The 27355-nt window shown below is 41.4% G+C and overlaps 1 protein-coding gene across 3 annotated transcripts in view; it reads left to right on the top strand.

Annotated features, from left to right (window-relative positions):
• Positions 1–27355, top strand: part of NUDCD3 (NudC domain containing 3) — a 95512-nt gene that overhangs the window by 15362 nt on the left and 52795 nt on the right. The window lies entirely within an intron of this gene.

Genomic DNA, 27355 nt, shown 5'->3' with positions numbered 1-27355 from the left:
TGTGTTGGGTATTATACAAGGAGAGAGAAGAAGGAATAGAAAGCCAGGGGTTGAGGGATGTCTGCCTGTTTCCCTTTAGATTCAGCCATCTGTGGACCACGCCTCATCTCGTATCATAGCTGCTATTGCATCTTTCCAATGATTCGCCCTCAAACTGCTCCTTCTTTAAGGAAGCTCAGGTGTAAGAGGCCTCCAAAGGATTTGATTTAAATCACAAGTCAGGAAAACCTGATTTAGGTTGTTAGGAGGACTTCTTTTCTCTTTAGAAACGTTGCATTTTTTTTTTATTTTGCAATTTATTTTATTTTTATTTTGCAGTGAAGGTTGTAGCCTTCACTTTTAGAAAGTAGTGGTTTATTTTGAGATTGTTGGATATTGAAGCTAAGTAAGAAAACGACCTGGAATCCTAACCTGTCAGAGTTGGAGGAGTCTCAGGGAGCACGCAGGTTGGGGAGGAGGAAGAGGTGTATAGAATCACCGGGTGGGGGGAGTTCCTCTGGAAAAAATGTGTATTTCAAAATACTGAGAACAAATGATCTGCTTCCTTTTTACAGATGAGGAAATTGAGATGTACAACGGTCTAGTGATTTGCTTAAAATCATACAGTTAGAAGGTAAGGCCAGAGAGTTATTGGGAATTGAAGCAATACTACCTCAGTGGACTAAACACGGATTTATTTCCTTTGCTGTATTAAGAAAAAAGCAACTATTACCAGACTTTCTGAGATACACTTTTTAAAACTAACCAACTTCTTTTAAAATAAGCAACCTTTATTTAATATTTTTCTATAGCAATAGTTACATTTTTATGCTAGCGTGTTTTTTTTTATATTGAAAAGGTAACATGTACCTCACAAAAATTTACTAGACAGAATTTAAAAAACAAACCATAGTAGAGAGAAGAATATGACTCCTTTTGTGCTCACTGCCTAATCGCAGCAACAGCCTACTTCTCTCCCTCCTGTGTTATTTTGAAACAAATTCTCATATCGTTTTATCTATAAATGTTTTCAGCCAGTGTTTAAACTTCCAGTTTTCTTATATGTCCTAATTATTTTTTTAAAAGGGTTGTGTACAAATAAGGCTCCAAACACCCATGGCTCATACTTGACCCTCTGTTTTTCTCTTTTTCATTTCCTTGAAATTTATTTGTTAAAAGAAATCAAGTTGTTCATTTAAAATTTCCCTCTGTCTGGATTTTTTTTTTTTTTTTTTGAGACAAGGCCTTACTCTGTCGTCCAGGCTGGAGTGCAGTGGCACGATCATAGCTCACTGCAGTCTCAAACTCCTGGACTCAGGCAGTCCTCTTGCCTCAGCCTCTGGAGTAGCTGGGACTACAGGCATGTGCCACCACACCTGCTAATTTTTAAAAAATTTTTTGTAGAGCTGGGTGTCTTTCTACGTTGCCCAAGCTGGTCTTCAAACTCCTGGCCTTAAGCGATCCTCCTGCCTCAGTGTCCCAAAGTTCTGGAATTACAGGTGTGAGCCACCGTGGCTGGCCCTCTGTCTGGATTTTGCTGATTGTTATCTGTGGTGTGATTTAGCATGTCCTCTGTCCTATTTTCCTGTAAGTTGGAGTTGGATTCAGGGTAACATTTTTTTTTGGAATTTAAATGTTTTTCCAACATCACACACTGGTAGCAATGGATTAGGATTTGAGCCCAGGTAAATTACACTCATAAGCCAGAGCTGTTAATTACAACTTTTATTTATTTATTTAATTTATTTCAGAATATCATGGGGAAACAAATGTTTTGTTACATGGATTGCTTTTGTACTGCTTGAGTCAAAGTTGTAAGTGTGCCCATCACCCAGATAGTGTACATTGTACCTGTTAGATTTGATTTCAACCATCCCTTCCTCCCCGCTCCCACCTGCATGATTTCCATTGAGTTTTCCTTCCATCTGTGCACATGAGTGCTGATTAGTTCATTCCAGTTTAATAGAAAGTACATTTGGTGTTTGTTTTTCCATTTTTGCAATACTTCACTTAGGAGATGGCCCCCATTTCCATCCAGATTGTTGCAAAAGGTATTAATTCATTTTTTTTAATGGCTGAGTAATTCTCCATGGTGTACATACACCACATTTTATTAATCTAGTCATGAATTGATGGGCACTTGGGTTGATTCCACATCTTTGCAATTTTGATAGGGTAACATTTTTGAAAGTTAGGAGAGTATATAATGTAAGTGATTCTTTCTAGAAATGACTGTTGTTAATAGCTCCCTTTGTAAAATTATTATATTATATATGTATATGTATTTTTTCACTATTTTATATAGTACACACATACACAAAAAAAACACGTGTGCTGACTTTGTCACATCCCTGGAATGTGCTGTGAACACTTGCATTTGAAAAGCAGCTGACACGGAGTACTTCCTGTTGCAGGGCACCCTTCCCCTTAGGGTGCGCATAGGTGTTTCACTGTCCTCTCAACTCTGAGGCAGGTCTGTTGCGTTTCCATTTTACAGTTAGGGAAACTGACCCAGGCTCATATTGTTGAGCAGTGGAACCTGGTTTGTTCTTGGGTGATTTGCCATGAGATTCTTCACTGCAGCTGTCCTTGCAGTCACTAGGGGCTTGAACACATTAACTGCCATGTGAGTTGTATTTAACTAATGCTAGTATTGACCCCGGGGCCTCGTGAAGTATATGTAACTCACACGTCTCTTTACCTTGAGCCCTGTGAAGTGTTTTTCAAGTTGCATATGACTCACGTACAGAAAACAATAAAAAATAACAAATTTTTCATTAAATTAGAAAGGATTATTTCGTTTTTGAAATTTTTATTCTATTTTTGTAATAAAACACCGTGGCCCCAAGGAAAAAATTTTTTTTTTCTAGTGTAGCAGTGTTAAAATGCAGATTCCTGGGCCCCTGCTCTAGAGATCTGATTTAATTGGTCTGGGTGTGGCTTCTATGGCATGCCTGGATTTTCAGAAGGTTTCCAGGTGACTCTGATGTGTGGTCAAGATTTTTCTTAGCTGCTAATATCATTTGGATGTTTGGCCCCTCCAAATCTCATGCTGAAATTTGATCTCCAGTGTTGAATATGGGGTCTGGTGGGAGGTGTTTGGATCGTGAGGGTGGATCCCTCATGAATGGCTTGGTGCCCTCCCCATGATAATAAGTGATTTCTCACTTTATTAGTTCATGTAAGAGTTGGTTGTTTAAAAGAGCCTGGCACCATCTCCTCTCTCTCTTGCTCCTTCTTTCACCGTGTGACATGCTTGCTCCACCTCCACCTTCTGTCTTGATTGGAATCTCCCTGAAGCCCTCACCAGAACCAGATACTAACGCAGTGCTTCTTGTACAAGTCTGCAGAGATGTAAGCCAAATAAACCTCTTTATAAATTACCCTGCCTCAGATATTTCCTTTATAACAATGCAAAACAGAGTAGCCATATAGTATTCCACCATGTAGATCTTAACATTATTTAGTGAGTCCCCAAGGGGGTGTGTATTTAAGTTGTTACCAATCTGCCAGTGTTACAGATGATGCCGCAGTGAATTTGCTTGTACGTGTCTCTTGGAACATGTGTATGAATTCCCACAACAGGAATTACTGGGTCAAAGGGTCTAGAGTTCTGGGGAGAGTGGGGACTAGAATGAGCATTGAAAAACAATAGTGTTTAGATGCATGTAACCATAGATTAGGTAAGATCACTGAGGCAGTGAATGTGGATGGAGGGGGAAAGAAGTCCAAGGATTGAGACCTGGGTGTCATAACATGAGGAGGCTATGAAATGAGGATTCTCTGCCTAGGAGACTGAGGAGAGGGCCAGGAGAATGAGGTATATGAGCAAGCAGGTTGAGGTCAGACGATCGAGACATCGAGACAAACCTGGGAAGCTGCTGTGATAGGTGCAACAACCCTTCGATCAGACTTGCTGCTGTAGCTCACTTTGGTTCGTTCCTGGAGTCCTGATGAGCACTGAAAATCCTGGACACATGTTTTTTTGGGTCTTTGCTGCCCCTTCCTACTGAGAGTCATATCTAAAGTCTCTGTGCCACCTCTGCTGTGTGGTGGCCTTTGTGTCTCCCTGGGCAGTTGGTCCTTCGGTCTCTGTCCTGTGGGTGAGAGTTGTAAACATTCCCACCTCTCTACGTGCCTGTCCCTTGCAAACTTCCCTTTGTGGATCTTCTCCCTTGGCTACTCGTGCCCACCCTGCTCATTCTGTCAGCAGAGAAGTCAGGAGGAGGGAAGTTGACAGGAAGGGATGGGGGCAGGACTGGCCTAGATCACCTGGGCTTAAGCTGATTATTGTAGTCGGCCCTCTGTCTCCCTGGTTTCTGTATCCCCAGGTTTTGCATCCGTGGACCCAATCAACTGTGGACTGAAAATATTAAAAAAAAAATACAATGATAAAACATAATACAAATAAAAATAACAGTATAACAAGTGTTTATGTACCGTTTACATTGTTTTAGCTATACCAAGTAATCTAGCGATGAAGTATACAGGAGGATGTGCATGGGTTATATGCACATATGACATCATTTTATATCATTATACCAGGAGCATCTGACCATTTTGGTATCCACGGGGGTCCTGGAATCAATCCCCTGCAGATACCGAGGGACGACTGCATATCTACTCACTAGGTATCGTCTATCTTCTCCATGTGAGGCAGGGACTTAGTCTATCTTGTTCACTGTGGATTCTAGAACCTGCCACATAGTTGGCACTCAGTAAACAGCTGAATGAATGAATGAATGAATGATTGAAGTTAAAAGTCATGTTAAAAATGATCAACCTTTGAATTTTAACATATCTCATTAATGCCAGTATCCAAAAACATTTAATTTTTCTTATGTTTTCACATGTGTTTATGTTCTGTACTTCTCTGTGTTCTTCAGGCAACTCAGGGTCATGCTTTGAACTCAATAGTAGTGTCCTAAGGCCATTTCTCCATTCTCTTGCCATTGTGCTGAGCTGTCAGCTGCCCTTCTGGTTTTGTTGTTTGTGTTCTTGCCCTTCTTTCCCTTGCCTGCTAGCTTGTAGCCCCCAAGGGACAGAAGCCCAGGACTGTGCAGACTTTGGTCCACACAGCCTTGAGCTCTGAGCCACACTGTGAGGGATTTGGAGTGATCTGAGTTTTCATATCTCTTTATTAAGCTTAGGAATTTGCTGTGGAAGTGCCTTCTGAGTGACTGGGCGATGTGGGGGTACCTCAAGCAGAGCCCACGTGTGTGGACAGCTGTGTCCTGTAGAGTTTTCTCTGAGACTTCCTGGAATAGGTCATCTCAGGTGACTTGCTCTGAGTCCTGGGAGCTGAGGAATCAGATTTGGAGCCTGTGGAGGTCTGGTTCTTTAAACAGCAGCTGTGGGGTTCTGAAGAGTGAGGGTCAGGTCTGTGGCCTGGATGCTGGCTGCCATGGTGTGGAGTCATTCTTAGCCAACTGAGGACTAGCATATGCTCTCTCTCATACAACTGTCAATATCTATTTATTTTTTGGTATTTAAAAAAAACCCAAACTTTGATTTTTAGATAATTCAGATCTACCATAAAAATTGCAAAAATCATGCGAAGAATTTCCATATATCCTTCACCCAGCTTCACCAAATGTTAGTGTCTTTTATAACCAGGGACTTATATTAGGCTCATCTGTGGATCTTGTTCAGAGTCCACTTGTTCCAGTTGTGTCCTTTTTCCTTGGTCCAGGGTTCAGTCTGTTATTGTCATTGTATTCATGGTTGCATGTCTTCAGTCTCCTTTATCTGGGACAGTTTCTTAGTCCTTGTCTTCTCATGACCTTGACACTTTTAAAGAACTAGCCTTTTTCTTTTCTTTTTTCTTTGCTTTCCATTCTTTTCTTTCTTTTCTTCTTCTTTTTTTTTTTTGGTGGAATATCCCTCAGTATGGTTTTGTCTGATACTTCCTTATGACTATATTCACATTAAATATATTTGGCAAGAATACCAGAGAAGTGACATTATGTCCTTGGTGCATCATATCAGGAGGCTCATGGTGTTGATTTGTCCCATTCCTGTAATACTTACTGAGATCATTTGGCTGAAGTGGTGGCTGTTATTATTTTCCACTGTGGGGTTACTATGTTTCCCCTTTGTAATTAATAAGTACCTTGTGGGGAGATACTTTGAGACTTGTTTCTCAACATACTTTTCCCCCCTAATCTTAGCAACCACTGACCATTCTTCCCAGAAACACTTATTACTGTGATGTTTGCTAAATGATTTTCTGTTTCCATCATTATTTCTACATTTATTATTAATAATTGGAACTATACTTGTCAAAAGACACATAACAACTTTAGCTTAAAAATTTAGTTAGCTTTTTATTTGTGATTCTAGAATCAGGCAATACTTCATTCTGTAATAGAATGAATGTTCCTATGAGCTGAACAGGGGAGGTGTTTTCTGCTTTATAGGCAGAAAAAGGCTAAGGAAAGCAGAGAGAACAAAAAGCGATGGATAGTTTCACAGTCGCTTTCCTTGCAGGGTTAAAACAGAGGGAACTTCCTTATGCTGTCTCAGGTTGACCATATCTCCTGTTTTTTTGAAAACTGGCTCATTTCAAAATTCAGTTTGATTACCTCCATTCTGATTTGGTCTGGTATGCTGGGCCCTCGTGCAGGACCTCAGTCCAAAACAGTGGCATCCCATTATTCTTGTTTAACATGCTGTAAGCAAGAGCTTTTCTCTCTCCTCTACTTATTTATTTATTCATTCATTGTTTGTTTTTATCACTGTGTATTCATGGATATTTATTCCATAGGTTATGATCTTATTATTTTAATGCTCAAGTGGCTTCTTCTAGTTGCCTTTTCCTTGTACCGTGTTCCCATCATTTTCTAGCACTTCTTTACTTTCTTGTACCACAGGATGTTCCAGGTTTATGTTCTTTTCCTGCCCCAGCTGTGGAGTGGATCTCCCCAAGAAGCCTTGGTGTTTTGATTGGAGACTGGGGTTAGAAACCAAGAGCTGGGCCTGGTGTGTTTGTTGGTGCTGGGGTGTTATGCTTCTAGGCTCTCCCAGCAGACGAGCAAGGAAGGCACTTGTCTCCTGCCCTTTTAGTGTTTTGCTTCTTTACCCTCTGAAACCATCACATTCAACTTTTCTGGAATTTTTCCTGATTCCAGCCTTTTTTCCCCTTTTGAAAAATTTATGGTATGGGCTGGGTGTGGTGGCTCATGACTGTGATCCTAGCACTCTGGGAGGCCGAGGCGGGCGGATCATTTGAGCTCAGGAGTTCAAGACCAGCCTGAGCAAGAGCGAGACCCTGTCTCTACTAAAAAAAAATAGAAATTATCTGGACAACTAAAAATATGTACAAAAAATTAGCCGGGCATGGTGGTGCATGCCTGTAGTCCCAGCTACTTGGGAGGCTGAGGCAGGAGGATCACTTGAGCCTAGGAGTTTGAGGTTGCTGTGAGCTAGGCTGACACTAGGGCACTCTAGCCTGGGCAACAGAATGAGACTCTGTCTCAAAAATAAATAAATTATTTAAAAAAATGTATGGTATGGGAGTGAGAGTGTGAAACTTCAAGTCAACAAACCCTACATTCAGTTGCCAGCTCTGACACTGATAAGCTATCTGGCCTTGGGAAAATTCCCTCATTGGGGAATTTTTCTCATTGGGGTGTAGTTTTCTCATATATAATATAGTGTCATAATAATTAGAGGGTTGTTGTAAGGGTTAAATCAGATAGTATAATTAAAGCTTTCAGCATAAGCTAAGTGCTAGGTTTGGTTCTTAGATTCAGCGAGTATTTATGGAATAAATATGTATTTCAGGGCCTTGGGGCAAATAGGATTTAGGAGTGCCAGCCTGCCCCATCCTCTCGCCTGCCAGCCTGATCAAGGGGCTCAGCCTCTGGCTAATGCAGAGGGAGCCTCTGACTTCTCTCCTTGTTCCCTTGAGCTGTTGTACAGTTTGAGTCAGGAAGGGAGGGAGAAAGGCTTCTTTCTGGCCACCCACTAGCAGAAGTTTTGGAGTGGGCGCTTTGCTGTCCCCAAGTTAAATGAGCAGTCCTGATTCTGTCTAGGCAGATTCTGCTTCTGAAAGCAAAATTTCACACTGATCTGTGGGTGGTATTATTGTGTGGTGCATTGAAAGGGACTCCTCTCTTCCCTACTTTTCTGGCATAACTCGTGTCTTTATGACCCATTCTTCGGTAGGGGTGGGGTGCTGGCTCAGCAGGCCCTGTAATAGGCCCAGTCTGCCCTCTAGCGGGTGGAAATGGTGGCAGGAGACCTCACTGCTGAGGGCTGCTGAGGGTGGACGTGGGGAAGGAAACCAGCCAGGACCCTGTTAGTCTTCAGTGCTGGTGGCCAAGCCCCACCATAGGCTTAGACCAGAATCTTTTCCTGGGAGGGCCAGTGCTCTCTTCCCATTACCTGCAGGGCAGAGTCTGAAACACAAGTCTGGGCTGCTCATGTGTCCCCCCACCCTATGGGGCTTTGTGACCTGGCAGTTCATGGGAGCAGCGCTGTTTGCATACTTTCTCCTCCATGTCCCAACCAGCCAGCCTCCTACTTTGCAGACTCACCCAGAGCTTCCTAGTAAGTGGGTAGGTAGGCCTAGCCATGACCTAGAAAACACTTTAGTGTTATCTGGGTGTCCTTAGTGAAAAGCTGAATAAAGCAGGAAAAATGCCACTTTGGATGCTCAGGTTCACCCAGGAGAACAAACCTCCAGATCTGTGTTTCCTCTCATTTTTGAAGGCAGCATGGCTGAGCCTGAAACCATGTGGCTGAGCCTGGTACCCGTGTGGCTGGCAGGGTGGTGCTGCACAGATTGGTGTGATGACTAGCAGCCTTCTTCCTGAGGCCTTTGAACCCCCTGCTGATTGTATTGGGTCTTAAATAAGAAAAGCAGAAAACTGTTTCTCACCCTAAGGAAAACAAGCAGTAAAACCCACTTAGGTACCTCCCAGAACTCAGAATAAGGAAGGAAACCAGGAACAGTGGCCCCAGGAGGGTGTTTGGGTGTGTGGGTGTGGCCCTCTGCCAGCAGTGTGGTGGTGTCCTCTTGAGGGGCTTTTTGTGCCTGCTGAGTGTTTTCAGATTTTTTTTTTAATTTTTAATTTTTTATTTTTTTTGAGACAGAGTCTCTGTTGCCCGGGCTAGAGTGCTGTGGCATCAGCCTAGTTCACAGCAACCTCAAACTCCTGGTCTCAAGAAATCCTTCTGCCTCAGCCTCCCGAGTAGCCAGGATTACAGGCATGCGCCACTCATGCCTGGCTAATTTTTTCTCTCTATATATATTTTTAGCTGTCCAGCTAATTTCTTTCTGTTTTTTTAGTAGAGACGGGGTCTCACTCTTGCTCAGGCTGGTCTCGAACTCCTGAGCTCAAACGATGCGCCCGCCTTGGCCTCTCGGAGTGCTAGGATTACAGGCTGGAGTGCTAGGATTACAGGCGTGAGCCACTGTGCTCGGCTATTTTCACATTTAAGGTGGCTCTGGAAGTGAGGATTCTCAGACTTTTCCCCATTTTTTAGCTTTTTTCCTTCTCAGATTGGCCCTGGGTGGCTGTCTTTCCTTCTGGAGGAGGTGCAGTGCAGACTTCTGGCAGCCAGTGTCTTTCTTAAGCCACTGAGATGTCCTGTTTGGAGTGGCCGTGCTACTCAGGCTTCTGTGCTGCCCAATCCAGTGGTGATTTCCTCCAAATACTATGCTCTTGAGGTTGGCTTTGTGTCTTTGGAGCCAGGCTCCTGTAATTTTGCTGCCATGGCCTTTATTTAGATTTGACTCTCTTGTACCCCTCCTATTCTGGAACTTTCTGTGTTTCCTTATATGGTTTTTTTTTTTTAACTGGTGTTTTAAAAAATGCTGCATGCATATGTATATACACGTACACACACACACACACACACACATACATATATGTATCTCAAAAGCAATTCAGGAAGTATGGGAGAGCGTGTTGTGGAACTATGGTGATCTTTTTGCCCATGGTCTTGGCCCTGTTCTGCTCTCCACAGAGAGAGGTAACTGAGTATCCACCTTACCCTTAAGTGACTGCTGTTACCAGTGTCCTGTGTACCAGTCAGGAGATAGTCTATGAAAATATAAGCATACTTATTTATGCCTCTCTCCCTACCTTTAAAAAAAAAATAGACCTTATTTTTTTGCAGGGAGTTCCCATATACCCTCTTCCCCTACGCCTCCACGATCAACATCCCGCATCCCCCTACTTTTTAGATTTTAACTTTTCCATGGATAATAGTGTGCTGTATACACTGCTCAGCTGCTTCAGCCTCACTAAGTGTCTGTCTCTAGAATGGCTGCCCATTGTTCTTCCACTTTGTGTGCACGGGCCTTGAGGTGTTGACAATGTCTTACTGCGTGAACTGTGAACTGTACTCCGGCTGTCTTTGTATGTAGTCTCTCAGCCTCATTTCTGGTAGAATAATAGGAGAATGGTGACTAAACAGAGATGACTGTGAGATTTTTAAAAATACTGAAAATTTCTTTAGCAGTAGTGTAGAGCAAAATTAGGAAATATATGTAAAAAACAAAAAGACTAAAGGAATTGAAAGTGCCCTGGGGATGTCCGGGGTATGTGGCACCAGCTGGTGTAGGGCATGTGTTTGCAGTGGCTGTGGTGCCCCTAAGTTGGAGCAGAGCACAGGCCTCCGCTTCTGGGGCCCTGGGCTCGGCTCATGCAAGCCCTAGGCACTTCTGCCTGTGCATTTCTTTGCCGTACTGTAAATACATACAGTTAAAATAGAATTTCCTAAATAAATGACATGAGTTAAAAATTGCTGTTGCAGTACTTGTTAAAAAGGTTTCAAACTCCTCAATCCCCCTCCCCCCCAAATGGATGTGGGTTATTGTCTGTGGCACTGTAAGAGCAGGGGATTTAGAATAAGGAAAAGAGGGTTGAAATTCTGTTAGGGGGTGGGCGGAAAAAAAAAAGAAATTCTGTGTTGAATGTCAGCATTGTTGAGAATCTTAATCTAAAACCCAAGGAACGGTTCTTAGAGGGTATTGGTCCATAGGATAATAAAGAATTAAAGCTTATGTAAAGATTTGGTGGTCTCCTTGTCAAGGTACATTATTCTGTGGCTGATGTTCTCTGAGACATGGGTGAATGATTTGTCTGTGCCATGTCATTCTAACCCAGAGGTCCTGAAGTGAAAAATGTGTCATTTAGCCCAAATTAATGGGACTGTGGCACTCTTCTCCTTTCTAGATGGCCTGCTACTGTTTTGAGGGGCAGTTATTTGGAGGAGCTTAATTTAGAAAATGATTCTTTTGGTCATTCATACTACCTGAAAGGTTGTAGAAGTATTGAATTCTCATTTCATCCAGAAAACATATTTCTTTGAAAATGGGCATTGATTTTTTTTTTTTAAGTAAAAGTACATTCCTTTTGTGAAGAGGTAAAACTGAAGACCCCTTTTGATCAACCCTCAATCCTAGTGCTTTCCCAGAGATAACCATTGTTCTTGGGTTCGCATTTTGAGTTTTATTATTTAAATTTTAGTGATCTTAGTTTTTAATGTTTAAGATCACTGGTCGATTCTTATACCCACACCACTTGGAGGCTGTTGATTGTGCCTATTCTGGAGTTCTGTTGCTTTGTGTCCTGCAGCATCACCTCTTTAGGTGTAGAATTTAGTGCCCCTTTCTCAGGGTTTGGGGATGCTTAGCTGTGTGTTCATTTTGTATTTGAGGTTCCTATTAGCTTGTCTGGATGTTGCATCAGTTTTCTGCTGCTGGTCTCTAGACACTGTGGGGGCCTTGGCAGGGGGTGGAATATGCCTGCTGTAGTTCTCAGGGAATACCGTCTCCCTGTCCTCTGTGGTTGTCATCAGCCTGTTCCCCCAAGCCAAGTATCTACTCTCTCTTCTTCTCTCTGGGCTTGATGCCACTTTGGTTCAAGTGAGTTGAGTTACATGTGTGTATTGGGGTGGAGGGGAGGAGATCGTTCTGTTGTACCCCAACCACATTGTCTTTCAGTGTTTGCGAAGACAAACTAGAGCTGGCTGGGGTTTCTGGGCATCTCTCCCTCCTAACCCTGTCAGGGGATGTGTCTTCCTCTTGGCTCAGACCTGAATGTTGGAGCCCCTGTCTAGCCAGCCTCTGATCATTCATGTTTTCCTCTCTAATTGTTTTTCCCTTTAGCTTATGCTTTGGTTTGGATGTGATTAAGTTATGGGGGCTCTGCCCTCACGAATGGATTAATGCTGTTATTATGTGAATGGGTTCCTGATGAAAGGATGGGTTTAACTCCCTTCCCTTCCTCCTCCCCTCCTCTTCCTTCCCCCCTTTCTTGCACATGCTCACTCTCATGCTTTTTTTGCCCTTCTGCCTTCCACCATGGGATGGTGCAACAAGAAGGCTCTTGCAAGGCTGGGCGAAGTGGCACACACCTGTAATCCTAGCACTCTAGGAGGCCGAGGCAGGACAATCGCTGGAGGTCAGGAGTTTGAGACCAGTCTCAGCAGGAACGAAACCCCATCTCTACTAAAAATAGAAGGAGATTAGCTGGACAACTAAAAATATATAGAAAAAAATTAGTTGAGCATGGCGGCGCGTGCCTGTAGTCCCAGCTACCCAGGAGGCTGAGGCAGAAGGATTGCTTAAGCCCAGGAGTTTGAGGTTGCTGTAAGCTAGGCTGACGCCACGGCACTCGAGCCCGGGCAACAGAGTAAGACTCTGTGTCCAAAAAAAAAAGAAGGCTCTTGCCAGATGCAGCCTCTTGACCTTGTACTTCCCAGCCTCCAGAACTGTAAGAAATAAATCTCCGTGTTTTATGAATTACCCAGTCTGTGGAATTCTGTTACAGCGGCATGAAATGGACTCAGGCAGCTTATAAATGGGTTTAAGTCTCACATGCACACACACAATGTGCTAAAATAACTCCAGAAAAGCCAACAAACTCCTCTGTCACCTTGTAAATTTTCTGATTAACCCAGGTTCTTCCCTTCACAACTGAGCTTGTTGAAGTCATGTTCAGGCCTTCCTCTCCCACCTCCCTCTGTTGTCATATTGATCCCTTCTGTCCTAGTCCTATTCCTTGATCTCTTGATGGGGTTTTTGACTCTGGACCTTTTTTCTCTAAGACTCTCTCCTTCCTCAGCTTCTAGGACACCTCTCTCCTGAGCCCCTTGTTCCTCATTTCTCTCCTGTCTCCCTCCCCCTTCCCTGCTGTCTCCTTCCCATCCTGCTCTGTGGACACACACACTCCCATTGTACCCAGGCCTGTGCCACCCGCTGAAGTCCTCTGATGTCTCTCTCCAGTTCATGTCACTTTTCTGCATTTCAGACTTTCTTCATGTGGATAATTATGACTTGAAGTTTGAGGTCTGCAGCTCATTATCCAGTAATACTTTATTTTCTGTTTCAAAATATAAATTAGAAGCCAAAAATGTCATAGTAACTGAATCGTCCTTGTCTCTTGTCGTAGCCCTGTCCACTTTCCTGAATCTGGGGAGACACAAATACTGACTATCCTCGTCCATTTGCTCCATCCTCCCCAGCATCAGGAAGCTTCATTGTGGAGGGCAGGGTGTGTGCAGGGCTGTTGACCCCTTCATAAGTAAACTCTGCTCCCTCCTCCTTCTGTTAGCTGTAAATTCAGAGAGAAAGCAGAGATTTCTGCTGAGGGGACACAGTTATCCCTGCATACTGCTGAAGTCAAGTCTTGCTGACTCCATGCGATCCTTAGACGTCTCCCAAGTCACCGCATCTAGTCAGTCACTCTGCCTGCTTTCATTGGCTCACATGGACCCACCCCTCTAGGGCCAGACCTATAGGGTCTGTCTTGGCCTCAGTGTGTGAAATGTGCTGCAAATACTTAGTAAATTTGGCTCTGTCTGCTGTGCAGTATTAATGGAGGTTCTTGCAGGTCTAACAGCATTCAGGACTGTGTCAACCCCATCCTCTAGGGGTCCCAGTCAGAGCTGGGAGATAAAGCTTCTCTGTTAAGCCACTAGCTAGAGTAATGGAGTTGAGCATGCTGTAGTGAGACCCTTGCTCATCTGTGACAGCATCTGACTGTGACAGTCTTTGGATAGTCATGGCTACAGCTTCTGTCAAACCTTCCAAATCTTGTTCAAGGTCGTCTTCAGAGGTGACCAGGGAAAGTGGTTCAGGAAGACATCTCTCAGACAATCACACATACATTTGTATGTGCAGTTAGTGTGTGCAGTTTTTTAAAAGTACAGTTTGATGAATTTTTACAAGCTAAACATTGTCACGGAATCACCACCAAGAACAAGATATTAAAAAAACTAGCAATTATTAAAGTGTCCTCCATGCTGTCTCCTACTTTTTAGTCCCTACCCCCAGCTACCCACCTATTCTGATTCCTGAGGCTGCTGTAGCAGAGCACCACAAACTTGGTGGCTTAAAACAGCAGAAATTTACTCTCTCAATCCTGGAGGCCAGGAGCGCGAAATCAAGGTGTTGGCAGGGCCATGCTCCCTTTGAAGCCTCTAGGAGAGGATCCTTCTTTGCTTCCTCTAGCTCCTGTTGGCTCCAGGTGTTTCTTGGCTTGTGGCACTATCACTCCACTTTCTGCCTCTGTCATCATATGGCCTTCCTCCCTGTGTATCTCTCCTCCATGTGTCTCTTATAAGTATGTTTGCCACTGGATTTAGGGCCTACGCAGATAATCCAGAATAATCTCATTTCAAGATCCTTAACTTAATTACATCTGCAAAGACCCTTTTTCCTGTTAAGATCACAATCACAGATTTTGGGGATTAAGATGTGGTTATATCTTTTGGGAGGCGTCATTCAACTCGCTATAGCCATAGGGTAGTTTTACCTGATTTTGAAGTTTGTATATAGAATCATACAGTATGTACTCTTATTCTTGTCTGACTTCTTTTGTTCTCATGTTTGTGAAACCCATTCACAAACAGAATCTTAGTTCTTTTTCATAAGATATTGAATTGTATGACTACAACACAATCCATTCTACCATTGAAAAACCTGTTGTTTTTTTTATCTAGGATCCAAAGACCATTTGGATCCTGTGTCTGTGTTTGGTTATCCTGTGTCTCTAGTCTCTCTTAATCTAGAATAGTCGTTGGTTTTTATGTCATTTCTAACTTTGGCTTTTTGTAGAGTTGAGGCCATTTGTTTTGTAGCATGTCTTACAATCCTGGTCTGTCTGATTGCTCCCCATGATTAGATTCAAATAAGATACTTTAGTCCAACACTGCATCTCATTGTGCTAGGAGCTATGTGAGGATAGGGTGTCCACTGTTGCTGGCTGACTTGGGATCAACTCCCTTGGGTGAGTTGGTATCTATGAGGGGCTCTGCTGCAGAGGCAGCTCAGCTTTTTTCATCATGTTAATAAATAAGTTGCAGGGAGACAATTTGAGGCCACCACAGCCTTTTGTATATATTGATGATTCTGCTCAGTATCAGTAACAGCATCAGTGATTGTAAAATGATGATTTAAAAGATTCTATTATTCCGTCTACATGTATTAGCTGGCATTCTTTTCTTCCCGTGTATTAAATTAAGGGACTACTGTGGAATTAAGGATTTTGATTCTGTGTTATAATCCATTACTGTTATTACTCCTTTTGATTCTCAGATCGTTCCTGGTTTGGCCAGTGGGAAGCCCCCCAGACTGCTCCTCTGTGTCATGCATCCCCATGATTCTTTGAGCACTTCTTTGCTCTGGCATAGACTGTACCAGGGTTGTCTGTGTTTTCTTTGCCTCAGCTCTGAAGCCAGCTGTTTCCTCAAGAAGCTCTGGTTCTGTTTTAATGGGATGGTATTTGGAATATGGACAGGAGGTGTGCTCATGGTTGGGGGTTAAGTGCTTCCAGACCCTTTTAGTAGACAGAGCTAGGAATTATGTTTTTTAAAAAAATCTCAAGTTCCTGTTGACACTTGTGGTTCAGATCCAGCATCACAGTATTCTCTCTCTTACTTCTCTGTTCTGAATTTGTACTTTTTTCTCTCACAGTGAGAACCCCAGTTTCCAGGATCAATATTTTACTTATTCTGTTTTACAGTATGAGCAGAATAGTTTAGAATTATACCAACACTGGTATCATCATCAACAGCAAACCTACCAGGTAAAGCTGAAGATTTCTCTGCAGTTCTTTTTATTAGAATATATCCCACTTAGATATGATCAGAATGCTGTCCAGAAGTTATTTGAATTAATTCTTTTTTCTTGTAGTTATGTTGTCAATTTAATATATAGCTAGGTACACTTGTGTCTATTTGTGTTTAATTTTAGAGTTTGCTTCTTTCATTCTTTTGATTTTTTGAATATGTAAAACATTTTAGAGTTCACAAGTCAAAGCTTTATGAAAAAATGTCCTGAGAGAAAGTTTGCTCCTGACCCTTCTGTCTGCTTCCAGCCCCCCCCCCCCCCCCCCCCGATAATGACTTTCATTAGTTTCTGGTATATTCTTCCTGTCTTTCTTTTTGCAAAACTAAACAAATAAAGCTACATGCATATGTATACATTTTTTTCTTATTTCCATTTCTTACACAAAAGGTAGCATACTTTATATACTTTTGCATTTTGATTTTTCGGCTAAGAACATGTGCTGGGAATCCTGCTCTAGCAGTTCATTGCAGCCTGTGCTGTTTCTTTGACTATAGCATCAGCCCCACTGTGTGTCTGTGCATCACTTATTGATAAGCCAGCTTTCTGTGTTGGGGCATTCATGCAGTGTTCATTATTTTGTTGGTATAAGTGATATCACTATGATAACCTTGTGCTATATATTATTTTAATTTTGAAGGCATGCATCTTCAGGATAAATTCCTAGAAGTGGGATTTGTATGGCAAATGGCTATGGAGTTTGTTAGATAATGGCAATCAAATCCCCCTTGAGGGATGTACCATTTTGCATTCCTACCACAGTATAAGATGTAAGAGAAGCCCTGTTCTCTGCAGCTGGCTAGTGAGGTGTGTGCATAAGATTTGAATTTACTCATCTGAAAGGTGGTATGCACTGAGTTTTCTTTTCTTTTCTTTTCTTTTTTTTTTTTTGAGACATGGTCTGTCTGTATTGCCCAGGCTGGAGTATAGTGGCATCAAGATAGCTCACTGCAGCATCATACTCCTGGGCTCAAGCAGTCCTCCTGCCTCAGCCTCCCAAAATGCTAAGGTTACAGTCGCAAGCCACTGTACCCTGCCTTGCACTGATGTTTTAATGTTTACTTCTTTTATTATGTGTGCAGTTGTGCATAATTTCATGTATTGAAGAGCCAATTATGTATCTTTTGGGGGGAGTACTCTGTTTATATCTTTTGCCTACTTTTCTGTTGGTGTTTTATTATTTTTTTACTTCAGTTTTTAGGTATGCATGATACATTGGGGAGATTCGAACTTCATCTGTAGTATTAATATTCTGCGCTCCCTCCCCCTGACAAGGTTATCTTTCAGCTTTGTTTATGACAGATTTTTCTTTTTTGCCAAGTAAGTTTTTTAAAATATTTAAGATGTTTGTATTATAAAATTTTTCAATCTTTTTTTCCCCTTGCATTTGGATTTTGAGTCAGAGTTAGAAAGCATTTCTCTACACTGAGTTTTTGAAGGATTTCACCCATTTTTCCTGTGGTACATTTATTTTTTTCTGTAATTCTGTGAAAATGAACTTTGTGTGGTTTCGATTTTTATATTTGATTCATTTGGAGTTTACTCTGTTGTGAGGTATAGGTCCAATTGTATCATTTTCCAAATGGCTACTCAGTTGTCCTAACAGCATTTATCATACAATGAAAGGGCTGTGTTTTGCAAGAAGACTCTTAGGTAATGCCTTGAGGTGAGAGCCATTGGCTGAGACTTTGATCTGAAAGATAAGGACTTGGCTCAGGTGTGTTATTCTGATCTGTGACACTGCAAGTGCATAATGTTGCACTGATATTTCTAGACGTGTACAGGAGTTCATGGAATCTTACAGGTAGAGTGGCTTTCTGAGTGTACTACTGTCTCTGAGCAATGGTGAGAGTCCTGTTGGTACACAGTGTGTTTTCCTTGGTGGGTGCAGTAGCTTTTTCTGTTGAGGAGAAATGGCTCTCATGGAGCCATGTGGCTGTGCTAGGATGTGCTCTCTTTCCTTATGGCTCTTTTTGCTTTTCAGACCTGTAACAGTTTATCTGTAGACAGGTGATTCTACGAAAAGATACTGAGTTTCCATTTATTTAAAATGTAAAAACTAGGTTTCAGCTTAAACTCTTACTACCTTTACCCTACCAGACTAGTAGCTCTACTTTTATAACAAATATTTTGTAACGCCCCCATTTACTATCCCGAAATGAAAATAGATGATATAGCCTATCTGCACACACTTTTCTTGGTTAGTCTAGCTTTGGTGGTGGTAAGTATTATATATGCTGATGATTTTTTTTAAAAAGGGCTTGTATTAGAATCTGGCATACTATTATTAGTATATTAGCAGTCAGTCTTGTGGTAACTGCCCACTTCCTGCTAATGCAGTAGATCCTATTTACAATGGCCTTCTACGTTTTCCTTTCCTGAGACAAGCCATACTTGGTCATAACAAGTAATGAGCATGTTACAGTTTACATTTCTTTATTTATAAGAAAGATTACATTTTCTACACAATGATTTACCATCGGTATTTCCTACTTTGTTAACTCATTAACTCCATTTACTCATTGACAAGAGTCTAGGTATTGCCATTCTATAGAATTTTACAAATAAAACTTCACATTTTCTTATTCACTGCTTTTCTTCTTGCAGTTGAGTCGCCAAATTTTGTGTGGGGATTTTACCACATCAATCTTACCTTCAGTGATTTTCTTTGTGTCATATTTTAGAAATTTCTCTCTCCTTTAATGTTGTAGGCTAAATGTACTATTCCGTTGTCTACTAAAGGGCTCAAGACTGATCTTTAATAGTGTTTGATTTCTTTAAGATGAATTTCACTGTGACTTGATCAAGTTCTGTATTATACCCCTTGGGGACTTTAATTGATGATTATGTTAAAACTGCATATTAACTTGAAGAATATGATCAATTTTACTGTCATTGAATATTCCCATTAAAAGCAGGTATATCATTCCATTGTAGGTGGCTTCTTTTTTTTTCTTCCATTAAATTCAGTTACAGAAAGTTACCCTGGAGAATTATGCATAAATCTCTTGTGTCCTGAGTTTCATTAATAGTGGTAGTTAGTGTTTATGTTGCCTTTTTTTTTTTTTTAGGAATGGTGTCTTCTTTCCTACTGTGTGTTAGAGCTGAATAAGAGTTAGGAAAGCAATTATTTAATTAATTATAAAAATAATTTAGAAAAGTTGGAAAATAGAGAAAATTATAGAGGTGCCATCACTATTAGTATCTTGTTGAATTTCCTTCTAATTTTTTAAAAAAGTTTTTTGTAAAGTTGAGGGTCTCACTGTGTTGCTGCCCAGGGTGGTTTCAAACTCTTGGCTTCCAGCAGTCCTCCCACCTCAGCCTTGCAAAGTCCTGGGATTACAGGCATGAGCCACCATGCCTGGCTGCCTCCTAATTTAAAAAATTACATTTGTTATTTCTTTTTTTTTTTTTTTTTTTGAGACAGAGTCTCGCTCTGTTGCCTGGGCTAGAGTGCCATGGCGTCAGCCTAGCTCACAGCAACCTCAAACTCCTGGGGTTAAGCAGTCCTTCTGCCTCAGCCTCCCGAGTAGCTGGCACTACAGGCATGTGCCACCATGCCCGGCTAATTTTTTTCTATATATATTTTTAGTTGTCCAGATAATTTCTTTCTATTTTTAGTAGAGATGGGGTCTCGCTCTTGCTCAGGCTGGTCTCGAACTCCTGATCTCTAACGATCCTCCTGCCTCGGCCTCCCAGAGTGCCAAGATTACAGGCGTGAGCCACCGCGCCTGGCCTGTTATTTCTTTATTAGGTAATTTTAATATTAGAAAATACATGGCCACAATGACAGGTGAACTACAAATATGTAAAAATAAACCCTTATTCTCCCCACTTCTAATCCTGCAGCCAATTTCAGTGCACTGTGGGGTGTGTCCTTGTATGCCTTTCTGCAGGCTCATGCGCACACACACATGCTCACACATCACACCACTCAGACATATCACACCAACACATACACATTCACAGTTTTTAAAAATTGAGATATAGTTCACATATTTTAAAATTTATCCTTTATCATGTAAAATTCAGTGTTTTTAGTATGTTTATAAGGTCGTGCAACCACCACTATTACCTAATTCCAGACTATTTTTATTACCCCAAAAAGAACTTTGTATGCATTAGCAATCACTCCCTATTTTCTTCCAAACTTCCCAGCTCCTCATAATCACCAGTCTACTTTGCTTTATAGATTTGCCAATTTTGACATTTCATATAGATGGAATCATACAATATATTGCCTTTTGTGTCTGGTTTCTTTTACTTAATGGCATGTTTTCAGAGTTCATGTTGTAGCATGTATCAGTGCTTCATTGCTTTTGTTGGCTGAATAATATTTCATTGTATGGGTACACTCAATTTTGTGTATTCATCCAGTGGTTAATGGGCATTTGAGTTGGCTATTATGAGTAATGATACTATGAACATTTGTATATAAGCTTTTGTATAGACGTGTTTTCCTTTGTCTCTGGTACATACCTGGCAGTGGAATTGCTGGGTCATGTGGTGAGTGCATGTTTACCTTTTGAGGAACTTCCCCACCGTTGTATACCAGTAATCTATGAGGGTTCCAGTTCCTCCACATCCTTGCCAAAATTTGTTGTTATCTGTCTTTTTGATCATAGCGATTCTAGTGGGTACGAAGTGGTTTTCATTTGCATTATTCTAGTGACTAAAAATCTGTATTTTTTTCATGAGCTTATTGGCCATTTGTATATCTTCTTTGGAGAAATACTTATTCAGATTGTTTAATCATCTTTATATATTATAGATATAAATCCTGTGTTACATATATAATTTTCAAATATTTTTTCTCATTCTTTGAGTTGTCTTCACTTTCTTGATAGTGTCCTTTGAAGTACAAAAGTTTTCAATTTTGATGAAGTCTAATTTATCTTTTTTTTTTTTGACTTGTGCTTTTGGTGTTATATTGAAGAAATCATTGCCTAACCTAAGATCACAAAGATTTATATATTTTTTAAAGACTTCTATAACTTTAACTCTCGCATGTAGGTCTTTGATCCATTTTGAGTTAATTTTTGAATAGAGTGTGAGGTAAGGATTTAACTTCACTTTTTCACATGTGACTATGCAGTTGTCTTGGCACCATTTGTTGAAAAAACTATTTTTTTCCCTGTTGAATTGACTTGGTACCCTTGTTGAAAATCAGCTATAAATTTGAGGGTTTATTTTTAGGCTCTCAAGTCTATTGATCTATATTCCCTATGCCAGTACCATACTTTTTGATTAGTCTTTGTTAGTAAGCTTTCAAATTGGGAAGTATGAGTCCTTCAACTTTGTACTCCTATTTCAAGATTATTTTGGCTATTCTGAATTCCTTACACTTCCATATGCCTTTTAGAATCAGGTTGTCAATTTCTGCAAAGAAGCCAGTAGGAGATATTGGTAAGTACTGCATTGACTCTGTATGTCAGTTTTGGGAACATCGCCATCTTAACAATATTTAAATATTCTAATCCATGAACTTGGGATACCATCCCATTTTATTTAGATATTTTTAAATTCCTTTCAACAGGGTCTCCACACCCTGGTTTTGCCTGCTTCTCTCAGTCAAGGAGTCCCTTTTCTTTTGTCCCTGGGACCTTTTTATTCTTGGTTGCCTGTCCTGGAAACTCTGGGTGGGCTCCCTCTCTCCTGAGCTGCCCTTGACTCAGGTTCGTATTTAGTATTGAAACATAGCCCCCGCTGTCCACCTGGCGCATGGAGGACACTTTTGCCCTCATCAGTGATACTTTCCTCTGTGCCTTTTTTCCTTCTCCACAGATGACTTCTCTACACAAACAGCCTTTGATTTTATTCATGAGATCATGCCAAAGTCCACAGTGAATACTTTGCTTTCTTTTTTTCTTTAGAGATGACTCTGTCAACCACAAGTACTGCTCTGGCTTCCTCTGCTCTTTTTATCCCTCCTCTCTACCCACCTTCTTTTCAACTTAGCCCATTTTATTTTCTTATATGCTAAACTGCATGTATTTAAAATGTACAGTTCGATGAGTTTTGACATACGTACACGCCTGTGAAATCATTACCACAATTAAGCTGATGAACAGTCTTCATCCTCAGAAGTTTCCTTGAACTCCCTCCTGCTGCCCATCCTTCCACCTCCATCCCCATCCTTAGATAGCCACCGCTCTGCTTTCTGTCATGATAGATTAGTTTATGTTTTCTAGATTATATAAATGGAATCATACAGTATGTATTTAAAAAGTTATTTAGTTTTAAAAAATTGTGGTAAAATGCGCATAGCATAAAATTTACCATCTTAACCATTTTCCAGTGTACAGTTCTGTGGCATTAAGTACATTTACATGGTTTTGTAGCCATCACCACCATGCAGCTCCAGAACTTTTTTCATCTGTTCTGAAACTGAAACTCTGTCCGTTAAATAGTGACTCCCCTTCCTCCTCCCTCCAGCTCCTGGCAACCACTATTCTATTTTCTATCTCTATGAATCTGACTCCTCTGGATACCTCATATAAGTGCAATCATATAATGATTTTTTGTGTGTGTGCCTGGCTTATTTCATTTAACACAGTGTCTTCAAGGTTTGTCCATAGTGTAGCATATGTCAGAATTTACTTCCTCTTTTTTTTCTTTTTTTGGAGAGAGGGTTTTAGTCTGTTGCCAGGGCTAGAGTGCAGTGGTGTCATCATACCTTCCTGTAACTTCAAACTCCTGGGCTCAGGCAAGCCTGAGTAGCTGGGACTACAGGCATACACCACCATACCCAGCTAATTAAAAAATTTTTTTTGTAGAGATGGGTCTTGCTATGTTGCTCAGGCTGGTCTCAAACTCCTTTCCTTGAGTGATTGTCCTACCTCAGCCTACCAATATGGTAGGATTTGGTAGGATTGCAAACATGTGCCACTGTGCCCACCTTCCTACTTTTTAAGGCTGAATAATATTCTATCATATAAATATACTACATTTTGTTTATCCATTCATTCATTGATAGACGTTTGGGTTGCTTCCACGTTTCAGCTATTGTGAGCAATGTTGTTACGAACATGAGTACACAAATATCCAAAGTATTTACTTTTTTTGTTCTGGTTTCTTTCAGGATAATTATTTTGAGATTCATCTGTGTTATGTGTGTATATCAATAATTTCCTTTTTGTTGCTTGCTATTGTTTATACATTCATCTATTGATGGATATTTGGGTTGTTTTTGCCTTTTGGCTATTACAAATAAAGCTGCTACGAACATTTGTATAGAAGTCTTTATGTGGACAAACAATTCATTTCTCTGGGTGAATAATCTAGGAGTGGAATGGCTGTGCCCTGTGGCAGGCGCCAGATTGTTTTGCAGAGTGCTGTACATTTTACAGCCGCACTAGTATGTGTCAAAGTTCTGGTTGTTCCTCATCTTAACCAGCATTTGGTGTTTTATTAATAAGTTTAGACATTCTCATAGGTGCATAATAGTATTTCATTGTGTTTTGAATTTGCGTTTCTCTAATAAGCAATGATTTTGCAGTCCCTTATATTTTCTTTGGTGAAATGTCTGTTCAAACCTTTTGTCCATTTTTAAAAATTGGGTTGTTTTCTTAATTTTGAGAGTTCTCTGTATATTCTGGATCCAGGTACTTTGTCAGATATGTGACATGCAAATATTCTTCTCTCAGTCTTGAGATTATCTTTTCATTTTCTTGACATTGCCTTTCAAAGAACAGAAGTTCTTAATTTTGATGAAGTGCAAAGTATAAGTATATCAATTTGTTCTTTTATGGATCATGTTTTTGGTGTCACATCTAGGAAATCTTTACCTAACTCAAAGTCACAAAAATTTTTCCTTGTTTTCTATTAGGAGGTCTATAGTTTTAGGTTTTATATTTAGGTCTGTGATCCATTTTGAGTTATTTTTAGTATATGCAAGGTATGGCTTAAAGGTCCTCTTTTTTTGTATATGGATGTCCAGTTATGTCAGCATAATTTGTTGAAAGTACTAACATTTCTTCACTGAACTTTTATATGTTCTTTCCTGTTTACTTTGTCTTTTGCCTCTTTGCATGCCAAGCCTCTTTATCTAATACCTTCTTCTGCCTTGTTTCCCATCGAGCATATTATTCCCTTTCATTTTGCCTTATGCTTTCGTTTTTTGCCCTCAATTGCACCCAGTTCTTGTCTTCTACTCTTGGGCTGATGCCAGCAGTTTGATTTCTGCTGTTTCAAGTTAATACAGTGGCTCCCTCACCAGCTGTGGACAACTTCCTTAAGGTTAGAATGAGTGGTCTTTCCTTAGACTTCCCTTTCTTGATCTCCTCTCATATTTGATGCTGTCAGCTGCCCCTTCTCCTTGAAACAAATGTGTTTGGCTTGTGTGCTCCTCTGATTTTCTTCCTCTCCAGTGATTAGTCGTTCAGCCTATTTCTTAGGCTTGTTGTCTTTCCACCCTGTAAACGTGGGTGTTCTCAAGATTATGTCTGTAGTCTGCCATTTTCTTTGTTCTTTCTGCAGTCTTCTTCCTTAGAGAGCCCATCTACTCCTTGAGCCCATAGCCACACATCTGTGGTTCACTCTGACCTCTGTTCCCTGCTCCCTGCCTCTATGTTTGGTCCTAGTTTAACGTGCAGTTTAATTATCCTCATGCCCTACAGATCTACAGGGGACCACCTCAGCTTCCTGAGCTCCTTTCTCTAGGAAGAATCCTACCATTCTCCCTGTTGCCCAAGCTCAGACCACCATGCATTGAGTCACTGTGATTTCCCTTGATACTCTGAACAAAGCGAGCACATCCTTAGAAAGACCTATGAATTATTTTTCCCCCCTCTCTGAATTCTTTTGGAATGAGGATGGGAGAGTAGAGGTGGCAGGCAGTCCATGTTCAGCTTCCCATCTGAGCTGGAGCAGGGCCACAGGGGTCCGGAGTAGGTCTCTGTGGCTGCCGGTGCTGAACAGGATCTCAGGAATGTGTCACTCAGTTTAGACTAAATTGTTCGGTGGAGACAGTTCCTATATCGTGGCATTTGATTTCACCTTGATGCTAATGTTGATTGTGGTTCAATTGTGGTTCTGGGTGAGAATCAAGGAAGCCAAAGAGGCTTCTCTCAGTTCCAGCAACATTGGGAAGTATAGCATTATCATGTGTGAATTAAGCTTAAGGCAAAATTACATCACACTGTTTCTCCATTACCTTGGGCAGGTCTTCTGGGGCTCTGAGGAAAGCCTCTGGTTTGGGTCACCAGTCACTTTTCACATCTCCTCTGGGGCAGGCAGGGCCGCTTGTCCTCAGGTGTAACTGGAGACAGACAAACAGGCTGCCCATGGCTCTTAGAGACCTTGGCATTGTCCATGTACATTGTGTGCTGCACAGATCAGGAATTAACTCTAGTTTCTGCCTGCTAGACTCTTGAAATTGGGACAGGCAGGCAGGAGCGCAGTGAAGGAAATGAGAGAAGCCTATTAAGGCCAAGGAGAATGGAGGCTGAAGGCACATGGGAGCAGACTGCAGCAGTGCTGGTGAGTGTCAGGAAGCCAAGTGTGCAGTGAGGAAGCCTGGGTTCAGGTCCTGAGCATGGTGGGGGTAGGCAGGGGCCTGACAGATGCATTTTGGTCTGTAGAACTGGGGCAAGGCCAGAATTTGGCACAGCCACTTAGAGTATGTGACTTTGGACCATTCCTTTGGCCTCTGAGAGCCTCTGTTTTGTGGAGATAACAATCCTCCAGGGTTGTGGTCAATCCTATGTGTGGTCCTATGTGCCGAGGCAGAGGTACCCCTTGCTGACAGCCTGTCCCTCTTTCTTAGTCCCTTCCCCTTGATGTTATGTGTCCCTGGTCCTTTGTGTGAATCTGGCATCACCCATGGCTTTGAGGGTGGCTAACATAAGGATGGTGTCTCAGTTCATTTGTGCTGCTATAACAGAATACCTGAGATGGGGTAGTTTATACAGAACAGAAATTTATTCTCCCACAGTTCTTGAGGCTTGGCAGTCCAAGATCCAAGCATTGGCAGATTCAATTGTCTGGTGAGGGCTGCCCTCTGCTTCCAAGATGGCACCTGTTGCTGTATTCTGATGGGGTGGACTGCTGTGTCCTCACATGGCAGAAAGAATGAAAGAGGAGAGAGGAATGCTGCGTGAAGCTTTTTTTATAATCCATTCATGAGGGCGGAGCCCTCTTGGCCCAGTCACCTGTTAATACCATCATATTGACCATTAAGTTTCCACACATGAATTTTGGAAGAGACACAGTCAAACCATAGCAGATGGCAAACATTTGGAAGCCTTCTACAGAAGGCCTTTATTACAGTGTTTTCTGGCGTTGAGGATAGGCTGCTCAGGCTCATCATTTAAAGAAGCATTTTTATTGTCTCTGTATGGAGACAATTGGCTTTGTCAGGTGAAGGTTGTGGCTGTCAAACTAGCATGGACCATCCCTTGTTGAGATGGGACTTCAGTAAGTACCTTAAAGATGTGTTTCAGGTCTCCTCCCACCAGCCCTGTCCCCAGGGAATGAAATAGCACCACAGCAAAGCATCTCTTTGTTAGGCTTTTTCTAAGGCAAGAACTAATTGCTTTTTCTCGGCAGCCTAAGTAAATGCTCTCTGTCAAAGATGACTTTCTGACATTTGTTTCATTGCAGCTGTACTTATCTAAAGACTTTTACATAATTCACTACAGAGAATTCTTAAATGAACATAATGAACGTTGCCAAAAACTGGGCTGGATTTCTGAGGCATTGTTTTATTTACTTTTCTGATTTTCAGTCAAATTATATAATTACATTTGATGGAGTATCTAGGTCTGCTAGTTAAAAAGGTAATAGTATGGGGATTGCAAATTTATACATTAGTCAAAGATGTTCCTCTGAAACACTTTTTTAATTGAGGCAATAAAAAGTGAGTGTTGCCCCTACCCAAATGTCAGATGTAAATCAATAAAACAAAGCACAGTCACACCCTGGGCATCAGAAGGACCCAGTTGGGGAGCCTGTGGCCTGGGTCTTGGGGTGTCCCTGCCAGCTGTCCAGCCATCCTCAGAACAGGCTTGCCTGGAGGATCTTAGCCCATTTATATGCAGAAGAGGATCAAATTGGCTAACACCGAGACTTTATAAATAGTAGGACTGTTTCTCCAGCCTGTCTTCATTCTGTTCACAGCTAAAATTTTCTGGCAGTCTCTAACTAATGAGAACGGAAAAATACTGTTTGCAAAGATTTAAGCTAGCTGACGTGGATGCTGCCATGATGCTTTGTCGCTGATGGTTGCAATTGCTGTTCTCTGGGATGGCCATTCCCTACTAAGTTGAACTATTGTTTTAGGAGGTGAAA

The sequence above is a fragment of the Lemur catta genome, chromosome 11 (assembly GCF_020740605.2).
Source record: "Lemur catta isolate mLemCat1 chromosome 11, mLemCat1.pri, whole genome shotgun sequence".
NCBI lineage: Eukaryota > Metazoa > Chordata > Mammalia > Primates > Lemuridae > Lemur > Lemur catta.
This window is presented reverse-complemented; position numbering and strand designations above follow the sequence as displayed.